At 37.7% G+C, this 16,059-nt stretch overlaps 1 protein-coding gene across 5 annotated transcripts in view; it reads left to right on the forward strand.

Annotated features, from left to right (window-relative positions):
• Positions 1-16,059, forward strand: part of znrf2b (zinc and ring finger 2b) — a 50,327-nt gene that overhangs the window by 9,221 nt on the left and 25,047 nt on the right. The gene's annotated exons all lie outside the window — the stretch shown is intronic.

A 16,059-nucleotide genomic window follows, 5' to 3' on the forward strand; every position in this document is an offset into this window, starting at 1 on the left:
TCTTTATCAAATTACAACTTGTCCTTCTCCAGAAAATCATTGTGGTTGTGGAGTTGAATCACCTTGGAAGATTTGCTATTGAGTGACTTGTAGGACAGAAGGGACAAATGAACAGCCGGTTCCCTCAGGGCATAAACAGGAAGAGGACACATCAAAATCAGATGCAGAACTGACACTATGGATCTATTTATTTTCAAGAGGAGACAGCTGTGGGAATGTATATGTATATTTTCTGTCATGGATATTAGGTCTCATACTGTAACTGTATCCATGACCTCAGGACACTGACGCAGAACATCAGCAGAGCTATTATGAATAATCACTTGTTAAAATCAGTAAAATATTTTTTCATGGACGGGCAAGTAAAGTATGTGGTGCATCTGCATGAGATTTGATGATAATGGGAGTAAACAACAGCGGATTGGTACCATGCATTTGAACTGAAATTAGATTTCCTGAAACAAGAAGGCCATTTTTCTGTTACCTGACTCATTCTGTGTGTATATACTCATGATTTTTCACCCAATTAAAAGCATTTTTTGTACCAGACACTATGCATTTAAGCACACTACTCATATAGGGAAGTAAACATCACAGCAAAAGTAGATTTTAAGAAATGAAAATGCTGGCGAAAACTTGCAGCTTTAAATAGACTTGTCATTTACAGGAAGAGCTGCTCATGCTCTGTTACGACACTCATTTTTATGACTCTTATGTATCTTATTTTGTAACGCACCACATTGTGTTCTTGCACAATGTCTGTTATTCTTATAAAGATTGTTTGATTTGTTCCTCTACAGGCCTTTACCATTATGAAATCCTCATAGTCATAAGGTTAGGTGAACAGTATCGAGCATGACTGTCAGTTGTGAATGCATGAACGGTTAGATCATCTGAACATCATAAAGGCAGGAATTTAATCTTATTATGCTCTTGAAGTCATGTGATTATCTCTGCAAGCAGGCGGCAGGCACACGGCACTGTATTCCATCATTACTGCTCCATTCGGATGTTCTGGAAACAGCATTATATATACATACAGTTTTTTAAATCTTATCTTATGTACATTTATGCATTTGGCAGATGCTTTTATCCAAAGTGACTTGCATTGCATTCAAGGTATACGTTTGATCAGTTCATGCACTTCTTGGAAATCAAACCGATGACCTTGGCATTGTTAGCACAATGCTCTACTGTTTCAGCTGCAGGAATACAGGATATTATTGGTTGCAATGATGCAAAATAAAAGGATTAGTTCACTTCAGAATTAAAATTTCCTGATAATTTACTCACCCCCATATCATCAAAGATGTTTATGTCTTTCTTACTTCAGTCGAAAAGAAATTAAGGTTTTTGAGGAAAACATTCCAGGATTTTTCTCCATATAGTGGACTTCAACAGTTACCAACGGATTGAAGGTCCAAATTGCGGTTTCAGTGCAGCTTCAAAGAACTCTACACGATCCCAGATGAGGAATAAGTGTCGCCTAGTGAAACGATCAATCATTTTCTAAAAATGTATATATACTTTTTAACCACAAGTGCTCCTCTTGCACAGCTCTGCGATGCACCAGGCATCATGTAATCACGTTGGAAAGGTCACGCGTGATGTAGGCGGAAGTACCGAATCAGTGTCTACAAAGCGAACATGCAAAGATTAAGTCAAGCGGTCTTTACAAAAAAAGGTAAAACGATGTCGGATGATGTTGAAGTTGGAGGAGAAAATGAGATGGAGTTTTTCGCCCTACCGCGGTACTTCTGCCTATGTCACGCGTGACCTTTCCAACATGATTACATAATGTGTGGTGCATCACAGAGCAGTGCAAAATGATGAAATTAACGATGATGTGATTAAAAAGTATATTATTTATTTATTAATTTTTTAGAAAATTACATGTCGTTTCACTAGATAAGACCCTTATTCCTCATCTGGGATCGTGTAGAGCTCTTTGAAGCTGGACTGAAACTGTGATTTGGGCCTTCAACCCGTTGGTAACTGTTGAAGTCCACTAAATGGAGAAAAATCCTGGAATGTTTTCTTCAAAAACCTTACTTTCTTTTCGACTGAAGAAAGAAAGACAAACATATTGGATGACATGGGGGTGAGAAAATTATCAAGAAATTTTCATTCTGAAGTGAACTAATCCTTTAACCATGCACGTTGAAATCTGAAATCTGACAACAAATGGGATGTTTAAAAAAGGCTCTGTTTAGTAGGTCATCCAGGTATTCTATGCATGCAGAAAATTTGCATACTGTGTGCATTATGCATTTTTGTTTTGATGCGTCTCTCTGAGAGCACTTCTTGACTAGGTTATGATTTATACCTTCGACTGTTATCTTGAGTTTAGTCAAATTGCACCCCATGGGTTGGATTTGTACCTTTCAGATGAAAGTAAGAGTGACATTTTGGCCAGATGAATGAAGCAAACGGAATGTTCTAAATGCAAATTGTGCCTTTAGATGTGCAGCGTTCAGACAGGCTCATGCCGTCTAGTTAATTGAGCACTTAGAGAAAGTAAGTGTAAGTGTGCCGTCTCTCTCACTGACTGCATATGGCACATTAGATGCCATTGCCAGTCGATTCTCCGTTTCCCACTGGTTTGGTTTTATGGCAGGTTCGCTGCACTCAAGTGACTACTGATTGCTGAATAATCACCATCTAATCTGCATCTGCGTTCACGAGAGTCTCAAACTCATAGGTGAAGTGCTTTGTGATTTAAAAAAAAATCTGCTTCCTCGTCATTCATCCCTCATAGAGTTGGTTCATTAATTTCAGGCCATCTTTATGACGGGAACCTGTCACAGTCTGTGCTGTTGGTTTATAGCAGAGGTTCCAACTCTGGCTCTCGAGGTCCACTGTCCTGCAGTGTTTAGCTCCGACCCCCAACTAGGGGTTGGGGAAAAATCGATACAGCATAGTATCGCAATACTGTATCGATACATGGATGGCAAGTATCGATCTTTTATTATATAAATTGCACATGAGAATTTAACTTTTTGATAGCATAATAAAATCAGATTCAAACTCCCAGTGAAGGGTGAATTAAGGTGGACTAGACTGTAATACAAATAGTTGAGTATTGTGACATAAGAATCGTGATAATATCGTATTGTGGGGCCTCTGGTGATTCCCACCCCTAGATCAAACTCACCTGCCTGTAACTTTCTAATAATCCTGAAGACCTTGATGTTCAGGTGTGTTTAATAAGGGTTGGAGCAAAACACTTCAAATGGACCTCAAGGGGCAGAGTTGAGATCCCCTGGGCTGCATTTAAAGTCACCATGAAATCAACATTTTCAAAGTTTATTTTGGCTGTTAGTATGAATATGTTAGCCTTACTGTTATCTATAAGCTAGTGTGACAAAATTTGTATTTAGAAGATATAAGCATTCAAAACTTACAATCTCCCACTTCCGCCAATATGGATCAGTGATTTTGATGACATCACCCTGCACTTCAGCTTCTCATCAGATTTTCTGTCCAATCAAATTCTTCTCTAGAATCTGAAGCGTCCCGCCCCCTACATTATAAATAGACGCTGAAGCTGCGGCTGCAATCAGTCACTTGTTGACACATTTACTATCTTCTACATGGTGAACGGCACATAGTGCACTATATAGGGGATAGGGAACAATTAAGACGAACAATCAAGATTAGGAGGAGAAACGGTTAGAGATTAGAAAGAAACTGAGGCTTTATCGAGCTCAATGGCTCTGGTTTGATATAAATGAAATGCTATTGGCTATTTTAAAAAGGGGGAGGAGCTGTTCGATATGTCCCGCCTGGTCTTCCTGTTTCAGTGGAAATTACGTCAACACATTGAATAATGCTGCGTGTTTCAAGGCACTTCAGTGGGCCTTTTAAGTCCACTTTTTTTATGCCCTTCCCTCACTAACTTTATAATAATGGTTCCAAAATCCAACTCTGCTCTCCAATTGGTAGTTGCTGCATCACATCAACTATAATTTGCATAAAGTAGAATTCTTCAATCTGATTGGTTTTCTAGACAGGATTAGATGTGATGAGTTTTCCCAAAGACAGTAGGTAATTTGCTCTGTAATTTCAGTCATGGTTGTGTGAGGAGAAAAACCACAGATGTGTTCGATTTGACTAGATTGAAATCACAAAGTACATTTGTGAAACACAAATTACCTCCTCTTCTGGGAAAAACTCATTCTGTCCGAATACGGTTTGAGTTCTGTCTGATTTCAGAATGAATGGCCTCTAAACCCTGTTTTAAAAAGAAAACTGCAGTTGGTTGTTTTACGTGCTTTTTAGATGGTCACTTCCTGTCTAAGCTGTAAACAGGAACTGCAGATAACCTGCTGTTGTCAGGTGTTTTAAATAGGTTACTTTCTCTTCCTCAGTTTTTTTTTCATTTCTATAGGCAGAGAATCAGAGAATACTCAGTTGTATGCTCAACCTCATTAGGTTTGTGCTATCTAGTGCTGGGCAAAAGAGCAAAGAAATCTCATTTTATGATACTTACAATGCTTTTTTGTTTTTGTTTTGTTTTTTAAATTTAGAGCGTCCATCCTCATTTACATTTGCTGTAAGGAAAGGTGCATCCGGGTGAATAAATTTCTCCTTTTGTTGTCCAAAAGTTCATGTGTGTGTGTATCAGGGTAACCGCTTCCTCGCCTTCATTCAACCATATGAGATGACGTTGTGTCACCTTGTCAAAATGTAGCATGTTTACGATCATTTACAGTAGGACGCCGCTGACATTTTTTTACACTACAGGTGCTGGTCATATAATTAGAATATCATCAAAAAGTTGATTTATTTCACTAATTCCATTCAAAAAGTGAAACTTGTATATTATATTCATTCATTACACACAGACTGATATATTTCAAATGTTTATTTCTTTTAATTTTGATGATTATAACTGACAACTAAGGAAAATCCCAAATTCAGTATCTCAGAAAATTAGAATATTACTTAAGACCAATACAAAGAAAGGATTTTTAGAAATCTTGGCCAACTGAAAAGTATGAACATGAAAAGTATGAGCATGTACAGCACTCAATACTTAGTTGGGGCTCCTTTTGCCTGAATTACTGCAGCAATGCGGCGTGGCATGGAGTCGATCAGTCTGTGGCACTGCTCAGGTGTTATAAGAGCCCAGGTTGCTCTGATAGTGGCCTTCAGCTCTTCTGCATTGTTGGGTCTGGCATATCGCATCTTCCTCTTCACAATACCCCATAGATTTTCTATGGGGTTAAGGTCAGGCGGGTTTGCTGGCCAATTAAGAACAGGGATACCATGGTCCTTAAACCAGGTACTGGTAGCTTTGGCACTGTGTGCAGGTGCCAAGTCCTGTTGGAAAATGAAATCTGCATCCCCATAAAGTTGGTCAGCAGCAGGAAGCATGAAGTGCTCTAAAACTTCCTGGTATACGGCTGCGTTGACCTTGGACCTCAGAAAACACAGTGGATCAACACCAGCAGATGACATGGCACCCCAAACCATCACTGACTGTGGAAACTTTACACTGGACCTCAAGCAACGTGGATTGTGTGCCTCTCCTCTCTTCCTCCAGACTCTGGGACCCTGATTTCCAAAGGAAATGCAAAATTTACTTTGATCAGAGAACATAACTTTGGACCACTCAGCAGCAGTCCAGTCCTTTTTGTCTTTAGCCCAGGCGAGACGCTTCTGACGCTGTCTGTTGTTCAAGAGTGGCTTGACACAAGGAATGCGACAGCTGAAACCATGTCTTGCATACGTCTGTGCGTAGTGGTTCTTGAAGCACTGACTCCAGCTGCAGTCCACTCTTTGTGAATCTCCTCCACATTTTCGAATGGGTTTTGTTTCACAGTCCTCTCCAGGGTGCGGTTATCCCTATTGCTTGTACACTTTTTTCTACCACATCTTTTCCTTCCCTTCGCCTCTCTATTAATGTGCTTGGACACAGAGCTCTGTGAACAGCCAGCCTCTTTTGCAATGACCTTTTGTGTCTTGCCCTCCTTGTGCAAGGTGTCAATGGTCGTCTTTTGGACAACTGTCAAGTCAGCAGTCTTCCCCATGATTGTGTAGCCTACAGAACTAGACTGAGAGACCATTTAAAGGCCTTTGCAGGTGTTTTGAGTTAATTAGCTGATTAGAGTGTGGCACCAGGTGTCTTCAATATTGAACCTTTTCACAATATTCTAATTTTCTGAGATACTGAATTTGGGATTTTCCTTAGTTGTCAGTTATAATCATCAAAATTAAAAGAAATAAACATTTGAAATATATCAGTCTGTGTGTAATGAATGAATATAATATACAAGTTTCACTTTTTGAATGGAATTAGTGAAATAAATCAACTTTTTGATGATATTCTAATTATATGACCAGCACCTGTAAACGCCCGTTTTATTCTCCCGTCCATCTGCTCGGCAGTGCTGACAGCTTTATGAATTATAAATATCTCCTTGGGACCCTCACTTGAATCAGCCTCTCCATCAATAGGACTAACCTTCAAACGTACCCCTTATGCGTGTTTTTATGTGTGTCAGAGGTCTATAATTTTGTTGTTTTATTTCTTTCTGTCCATGAAAGTCTCTCACCTAGGGCTGGGCTATAAAATGATAACGATAATTTACGCAATATAATTTTCCTCAATACAATTATAACAAAATGTGGTATATTCATATTGAATTTTATTATTGTATTATTAATGTAGACATGTAATAAAGGAGTAATGGAATATAAGTACATTATTTTTGTTATTAAGCTAGGCCTATAGCATTTGTACATTTGTATTTATAGTAAAAAAGTATTCTTTTTTTTTTTTTTTTTTCCCCTGCCTGTTTACATTCACTTCAGACATGACTGGCATCTGATATCTGTGTATACATTAATTCTGTTAAAGCACACAGTATTGTAGACGTGCTCCATGGGGCTGTTGCTGTGCTGAAATCCATTTGCCAGAGGGATTATAGGGCACAATCCAGATTAAAACCTCCCAGAAAACCTTCACATGTGTTTGTGTATGTGTAAAACTGAACGCCTTCCTCACCTTATTTCACTTCTGTGAATTGATGTCATTTTCTTGTCAACTTGTCAAAATGTAGCATGCATACTATCATCAGCAGTAGGTCAGCTCACTTTAAATTAGGGCTCTATGAAATGCATTTTATTTATTTATTTTTTTAAAAATGAGGTTAATGTACTATGAAAATTTAACTCTAAATTTTTAGAACTTGAAGGGGACCTATTACGCAAAATTCACTTTTACATGGTGTTTGAACATAAATGTGTGTTGGCAGTGTGTGTACATACAACCACCCTACAATAATAAAAATCCACCCACTCCTTTTTTTTTTTTTTTTAATCCCTATAAATCATAAGCAGTGTCTCAGAACAAGCCGTTTTCATGATGTCATACTGCTCAGGTCCCGCCCACGAATGCTGATGGAATCTGCTGTATTAGCATAGTTTCCACCCTGAGTGACTTGTACACTGTCCGCCATTTTCGACTTTTCCAGTTCGAACATATAAGGCTGAACACCACTTCTGACATTTTCAGTGCATGAGATTGTCCTGTTTTGTTGTTGCATGAGCTCTTGAAGCTCCGCCCTCTTTTTGAAAACGGCCGGAAGCAGCAGCTCATTTGCATTTAAAGGGACACACAAAAACAGCTTGTTTTTGCTCATGCCCAAAAAGTGGCAATTTTAACATGTAATGAAAAATGATCTGTGGGGTATTTTAAGCTAAAACTTCACATGCACACTCTGGGGACACCAGAGACTTGTATTACATCTTGTAAAAAGGGGCATAATAGGTCCCCTTTAAATCTTTGGTGTTTGTCGGGGCAGTGAGATCCAGCCTTCAAAGGCACAACAGCAGCAAATACCAAGAGTGGAAGGGCAATTGTGGCTGATTGTATATTATATTGTAGTACTATAAAATACTATAAAACTTATATAAATAGACCTCAGGAGGAAAAATAAAGTAAAAAAAGTTGATAATTTATATAAATAGACAGTCAGTCTCTCTCTCTCTCTCTCGCTCTCTCGCTCTCTCTCGCTCTTTCTCTCTCAAATATAAATATCCACCTGGTTTGTGTTTTTGCCCAGACATCTGCTGATGCTGACCATGATGTCCTCAGATCAGCTCTCTTTATACTCCCTCAAACTTGATCAATTTCCTTACTGTGGATGAAAAGGGAAATTGCAGGCCGAACCCTGTGGTATTGTTGTCTTTGTCTAGCCAGAGTTCTGCTGCCTGTGTGCTCGTCATTGTCTCAGCGATTTAATTTTAGCCTGGTTACGTCAGTCACACACACACGCGGTGAGAGCGCGAGATCCCGCGCAGACGCCGCCGATGCTGATGAGATACCGTCTGCTGCCAGAGATCTCTGTCGGAGAAGATGTGGCGATTTAAAGGTTTAATAAGACACCTGACGCAATGGAGACATTAAGCTTTAGCCTCACATCGTGAACAAACACAGTCTCTGTTGTTCACCATCAGCATATATAGTATACTGTATTTTTTGACAGTGCATGAGAATCAACTTTCAAGTGTGGTTCTTGTGTAGAGCTGAATTTTTAATTTTTAAAAAATTTATCTTAAAAAAAAAAAAAAAAAAAAAAAACTTGTTCATCAGCTTAATGGTCAGAGTGAGTCAAGTAACGCATGGTCAGTTTGGCTTCCTAAATGAAAAACTGTAACTCCGTGATGTTTTCAAAACATAGATCTTTTTGTTTGAGCATCACAACATTGACTCATCCAATGGGGTGAGTTTGGGGGCGGGGCTATCTATTAGACCAACCAATGACAGATACGGAGAATATTTTGGAAATCAGGCATTTTTTGGCACTTGCATTTGATCATGCACACACGTTACACACTTCAGCATTTAAGCTGCATTTAAAAAGGCTGTGCAAGTGCATCCTTTCTGCACACCCATTCTGAAAGTTCCCGGTTCCTGATTTCATGCCTCAAGAACAAAACAAGAAGTAAATTGTCCACTTTTACTGCATTGTTTATCTGACTCTCAGTAGGTTTATATGGGTTCAATAACATTTGATTTCCAGGTACACTGCACATAAACCCTGGGATAAGCAGTTATGCAGGTCAGATGGGGTTTGGTCCTAGAAAGTAGACGAATGGAAGAGAAAGAGGCATATTGCTACGAAACTATATGGCGAAAATGCGTTTTTACTGTAAACTATGTTTAAAAGAACAAAAAGCACCATAAAAGTAGTTCATTTGACTCATTCCAAGTCTTCTGAAGTCAGATGATGGTATATATGAGGAATAGTCTGAAATGTAACTTTTTAATTAACTGATCAACTGTCATCTGTGCAAATGCAAACTTGTAGGTAAAAATGTGAAGTCTTTATATATAAAAAAAAAAAAAAAAAAAAGGACAACCAGTGTGACAAAATTAATATATGAAAATTTTGGAATAATTACGCTTTTTTTTTTTTTTTTTTTTTTTTTTTTTGTTAAAAAATGTTTTAATATTGTAATGTTTTTTTGTCAATATTGTGAAATATTATTACAATTTAAAAACCGTTTTTGATTTGATTTCGAAGGATCATGTGACAATGAAGACTGGAGTAATGATGCTGAAAATTCAGCTTTGCATTACAGGAATAAATTATATTTTAAAATATATTTACATAGAAAACAACTTTTAAATAGTACAAATATTTCACAAAATTACTGTTTTTACTGTATTTTTGATCAAATATATGCGGCGTTAATGTTTAATGTAAATAACTCTTTATTCCAAACTTTTGACCGATACAGTGTACATATATTTCTGCATATATTAAACAGATATTCATTGTCATTTCAACTTCTGTCTTAACACATCTTATTTAGCAGACTTTTTCTAAAATATGGGTCAATGATGTGACGGGTCATTTTTTGTCCAAAGGTCTTAATAATAATAAAAAACAAAGATATGACATCCAAAGTATGTAAGGTAGTACAACTAGATCTCTTTTATTGAATCCAAAAGGTTTTAATTATATTTTGCTACATATAAAGGTATTTTAAAGATTTTGAAGTGTCAAAAGGTCATTCGGTTTAACTGTCCAAAAGCCAATACAGCCATTTCATTTGTGATTAAAACATCTTAAAATGTAATAAATGTATATTATTTTTTATTCAGGTATGATTTTATAACATCATATATCAACATAGTCCAAAATGATATTAAAATTATGTGTAGAAGTCGTTGCTTTTTTATGAGAAAGGATGTCTGGAAAAATGACTTTCATTGATGTCATTCGGAGTAACCAATATAAAGGGACCATTTTGGATCAAGTCATGCAGACAATATTTGACAGGATGTGACATCATTCAGACACCTGCAAAGGACTACATGGTCTTGAAGCAATGTAACTAAATCTCTTAAGTATTTGAAAAATTAATTTAAAAAAACATCAGGTCATATAGTACAACCGCTATAAAACATGGAAAATGTTGTAATATTTTAAAAACTTGTACTAAATATAAAATGTTTGATTGTCCTAGCTAGATATCAGCCTGTTAACATTGTTTGAAAATATCATCATTCGGTAATCGGTATAACCAAAAGTGTCATTCGGTAAAACTGAAATTTTGGTTAAACCGAATGAGTTTTTTGGTGACAAATTTTGTCCATCTTGTAAAAAATGACAAAAGCAGTGTTAATTGGTTATAAAAACCACATAATCTCATTGTTAACATTTTAATAAAACTTCAAAATTAATTATATCTCCACTGTGTTTTTTTACACTTTTAAAAACCTTATTCGTCAATGACCCATATATGACTTTTTTGCAGATGAAAATATAAGAAACAGAAGATTGAAAACATTACAGATATTGCTACCGTAACAAATGCCTGTAGACAATGAAAACCTTGTTTATCATGACAGTAAAGCTTGTTTGAGTCTCTTTTAATGTCCTTAAAGAAAGAGAGCGTATAGTATGTGTTGTAGGTTACTTGTCTGACTGCATGATCACCACAGGATAATGTTTAATAATAATACAGAGTCGGTATTTCCATGGTAGTTTCCTGCAAAAATCAACAGCTTCCGTCCTTTCCCAGGAGAGAGACTGTAAATGAGAATGCAGTCTTTACATAATTCACGACTCGCGTGTGCTTCTCCCCGAGGAGCTCTTCCTCTTTGCTTTACTCTACTTCCTCCGCAGACATACTCGTTAATTCCCAGTGAGAGCGTTCACAGAGCTGCTTGTGTGAATAGCATTAATCTCTTTGGGAGAGATGCCGTCTGTATTGCTCAGATGCTCTGAAAAACACTGAATTAATGATTACTGAAATGGATTTGTCCAGCAGGGAGAGCCAGGTGCCGATCAATAAAACTGAGATGAGAAGTATAGATGGGCTAGTAGTGCCTACTGCCAACCCGGACTGCACTTTTAAAGTTAAATGTTCTTGCTGACTGGGCTTTTATAAGCGACGTCATAGTTTTTATGACAGTGTTGAAGTTTTTTATTGTCTTGTATTTCTACGCAAATGAAAAATGACATGCAACTCACTGCGATGTGAATGTATTGATGCTTGTCATAAGAGTTTCAGAATGTACTAATAGTGCCAATTTTGATAGTTTCATTATGGGTTAACTGTTAATGGGTTAAGAATAATGAATTGTACAATGTTTTAGCTGCTTCTTTTTTGTCTTTATATGGTTTAATATAGAGACCACCTTCCACTGTTGTGCATTTGTATGAACACCTATAAAGATCAGCACCAGCAAAACTTTTCTAAATGTACCTATAGTGCTAATTTGTGTCAATTTTGATTATATAATTATGGTTTTATTGTCAATGGGATAATGAATTATTCAATGTTGTATCAGCTTTTTTTTCTGGTTATCTCATGATTTAATATCGACCACTTCCACTGTTGTGTATGTTTTATAAGATCAGCACTCAAACAGTTGACAAAAACATCAACATCAAAAGTGACCCTTTTTTCTTAATTCATGTTCCTTATTACAAATTATTCCTTACTGCACATTGTAAAGATGAAAATGTTTGTCTTCATAATCTTCCATCAAAATACAATAACTTTCTCAGCCTCTGAAACGTTTCTGTCCTGCTGATGTCATCAATACCTTGTTTTTTTTATGCTGACTTCAAAAGTCCTTTAGCAACACAGCCTGTGTGTGTTTCACTGATGTAAACCTTGACTCGCTGAAGTTCCTGTGTCAGTCGCATGACTTGTGTGTTTATTTATTACTTGCAGCTATGAGATGTCTGAGGCTGATGATGAAGTGACGCACAAACTGACCAGATAGTTGTTTTTAGTGTCTAGTGAAAACAAATGATGGTGGTGAGGTGTATGCAGACATCAATTGCAGGTTGTATCATTGTGTAATTTGCAGTCTTCTTGTTGATGTCGACATTATGAATGGATTATTTGCTCTTTAGCAGGTTAACAGAAGTCTTTAACAGTCTATTTTAAGCACTTTTTCTTTAACACATTTCAAATGAATGCCTGTTTTCCACCCATCTGTTCTACAGATTGCATTGGAGCAATTTACTATAACAGATCTCTACTTCTCTTCATTTCTTACGTTCATGAACGTATCCAAGTTTTGTCTATAGTTGTGTTCCAGCATTTATTTTTAGTCAATATTGTAATCTGTAGTAATCCTAGCCAATATATCAATCTACCACCGTATTTTGGCCATTCTCTTCCTTCACTTTTGGATTTAAAGTCGGCATGAAAACAAAATTGACAGCTCTTATTATTTTTTTATGGAATATTGTAGTATTTATTATCAATAATTTATCCGTGCATTTCATTATTTTTTTAAAATTCATGTGCCCTCGTAATCTTTAATTAAATACATTAACCTGCCCTCCCTCCTCAAAAAGTCTCTTCCTGTCACATGCTATGGCGCGAGGGATCTGGAACTGCCGGAGCTATCTGGAACTGCCAGCAGATCCAGTGACGTAAGGGGAAAATGCTGTCACTGGGGCTGATGCCAGTCATTGGGGTGTACAGTACGCTCAAACACCGAAAGGAACCTGATGGGGGACACGCTCAGTCAGTCAGGCTGCATGTCCACTGGAGCAGAGCAAGCGACCAGAGCGTTTTTAGATTCATTCCTGTGGAAGTTGAGCGTCACACTTAACTTATGCGCGAGCGTAACTTCTATAGGAATGAACCGAAAATGCTCGCTCCGCACCAACGTACATGCACCATCAGTCAGTCTCTCACGGGTGCACTCTCGCTGTTTAGTGCCGTTGAACATCCTCATCATCCTCAATAAATAAAGTTCTCACAGTAACATGAGGGTGCTCGCAGTGAGTCCGGTGGAGAGAAATCCCCCACTGACTGCAAAGGGGCATTCAGATCTGCCTCCATTTTGTTAGCAACGCCCAACTTCCAACGATCCAATCAGTTCCCGAAGGATGAAATCAAGTCCCACCCTCTCATTTCAGATGCCGTTTCACTCGGATAGACGTCACAGTAGAGAAGAAAAGGCAATCGCAACTTCCGCTTCATGCCGACTTTAACCTTCTGAATGCGTGGTGATGGGTAGCTGATCTGGTAAACGGGCCGTTGACTGCGGGATTGTCCAGCTGCCTAACGCTCCAGCGGGACATAGGGCCATCAGGTCTCTGTTAAGCCTCTTATGTTTCATTCAGAACAAATCATTACGCTTTTACACTGATAGATGGCCTTCAGTCTGATATGGCCTACATATGTCTGGGGATCTGGGCAGAAGAGATGATCGTTACAAGACGAGCAGTTCAGCATATACACACACACATGCATGCATTCAAAATTGGTGAAAAAGTTGAAACTTTGTTTCATATTAAAAGTAACAAAGTACAAAGCTTAAAAGTGCCTTTTTTTATATGTCTTTTTGTATGTCCTTGCACGTATGTCTTTTTTTTTTTTTTCTTTTTTTTTTTTTTGTACTAAAGCACAAAAATACCATAATGTGTTTAGGAAACATGCTAAGTTCACATACTTGTTTCTCCAAAAACCAATGCCACAGACAGTTATTCTACTTTGAAATGTGCTTTCCATGTTGGAATGTCTGTTTTTGTTTTGGTCTGTGTGATCCCGCTGCCAATTTATCTAATATTTCGACACCCCCTAGCCACGGAAGCCAGCAAACAAACTAGGTCAGAGATCGCAGATTCTACCCGACCTAAAAAACCTCGGCATCCATCTAAAAAGCTCTATGTCTAGAGGCATATTAAAACGTGGATAAATCAACTCATCAACTTGCAGTGTAACGCCCGTCGCCTTGCATTGTCCGTTGTGCTTGTTCCTGTTGCATGTCCTCAATCTGGCAACCAGCGCGAATGAGAAGTCTGAGGAGGAGGGGGTTGGAGAAACAATCCTCTTCAATATTTTGAATTTGTACTGCAGTACCCATTTCAACCACTAGTTATCAACATTACATACTGCACCTTTAATGCGATTTATTGAATGGCAAGTGCGCTACAAATGTTTATTGAAGTTTTGTTCATGCATCAACAGAAAACAGCATAGACTAAAAGAATCGATCTTGAGATTTTAGAATCCATATTTGTATCGATTTAAAGTCGAGAAATCGATATTGTCAGCGTAGCCCGAGTCCACACAGCGGATGCGTTTAACTGTTGCAGTTTATTCACATTGTGTGCGTGAAATAGACGTTGGAAGGTCAAAACCATTTCAATCTGATCCCTAATATAGATTGATTAATTTTCTACTTGTGTTAAATTCTAATTTGCATCAATTAAAATTCCGGATATCATGATAATGAGCGTGTTGAGATAAACATTGATCTGTGCCATTTTTTTTTTTTTGTAAGTTCTGTCCAAATTTATTTGCCCTATAATTCAATCCGCAAAAGAGATGCACTGTAGGTTGCCAAAACGTATTATGCAGTATGCACAGAAGAGTGTGAAATTGTTGTTGCATGAAAACAGATGTTCAAACAAGATAAACATGAGAAGTTTGATTGTGACAGCTTTGAATGTTTACATCCTCTGTTGGGTCCTTCCAGGGGGGTTTCTTTATGTTGATTGTTCTCTCAGCCATGGGATGAAGCCAATAGGTCTGATGGCCGATTTACCAGCAGGGGAAACTGCTACTATTACTCGGCTGTGTTTTGTGGCAGGATGGCTGTCTCTCAGGAGTCCTCCAGCAATAATAGTTTACAGTAAATAATGCTCAGCACTTAGTGACCGTTGTACAATGCGCCACAGTTGTTTAAGTCATTAAACACTGGTACAGCTGTAATGAGAGCAGACAGCCATGAGTCGGGTTTCAACTTTGCTTTTGTCCACTGTTTAAAGCAGGTTTTGTGTTCCTGGCGCAGGTAAACGTTGTTGACTCATTCTGCTCTAGCCTAGTATTGTTCTGAGAAATCAGATAGCTTATGATCTCTGTTTAGCCAATTCAGTCCAATCCTCAACTAGTGTTCGTTTCAGGCCTTGTTAATGTTCTTCAGGGACAGAAGTTTAGTGTAAGGCGTGTATATATGATTCTGTTTGAGAATTTAAGATTCCCTTAACAAGCTATTATTATTTTAAAGGAGCACCAACGCCTTACATAACTTGATATGCTGAACAAAAGTAGTGACATACCTGCTCATGCTTAATGAGCATCAGCGACTGCAACAAGCACGGATTTGTCCATGATCCGGGGGCAAAAATCCAGCCAAAAGTTATGTAGAGTGAGCTTGCCTTAACTTGGCTCAGATGTCATCTTTAATAGTTATATGGATGAGGTCTGTCAAATGCACGTTTGTTTGAGTGGTTGATATCTTGATCTTACTCTTGCATGTTAACCTATAATAATTATGAGTGATTAAATGGCTTGTTGCATTGTATTATTTGCATTTAGCATTGTGTATACATGCTGTCCATGACACATTTTAGGACTGTGACCCACTAATGCAGGGTTATCTAAATGGTAATAGTAATAATTATTTTTATTTTTCTAATTATAAAAAGATTTCAGTTTGCAGTAATAATGTCTTAAATTCTTTAAGGTCCTCCTTTAACAGTTCAGTAAAAAGAAAATGATGCCTTATTATATTTGTCTCCACATAGCCGCTTTCTTGACTGTGAAAGATGTCAAGCTGTC

The sequence above is a fragment of the Ctenopharyngodon idella genome, chromosome 16 (genome assembly GCF_019924925.1).
Source record: "Ctenopharyngodon idella isolate HZGC_01 chromosome 16, HZGC01, whole genome shotgun sequence".
NCBI classification, from domain to species: Eukaryota; Metazoa; Chordata; class Actinopteri; order Cypriniformes; family Xenocyprididae; genus Ctenopharyngodon; species Ctenopharyngodon idella.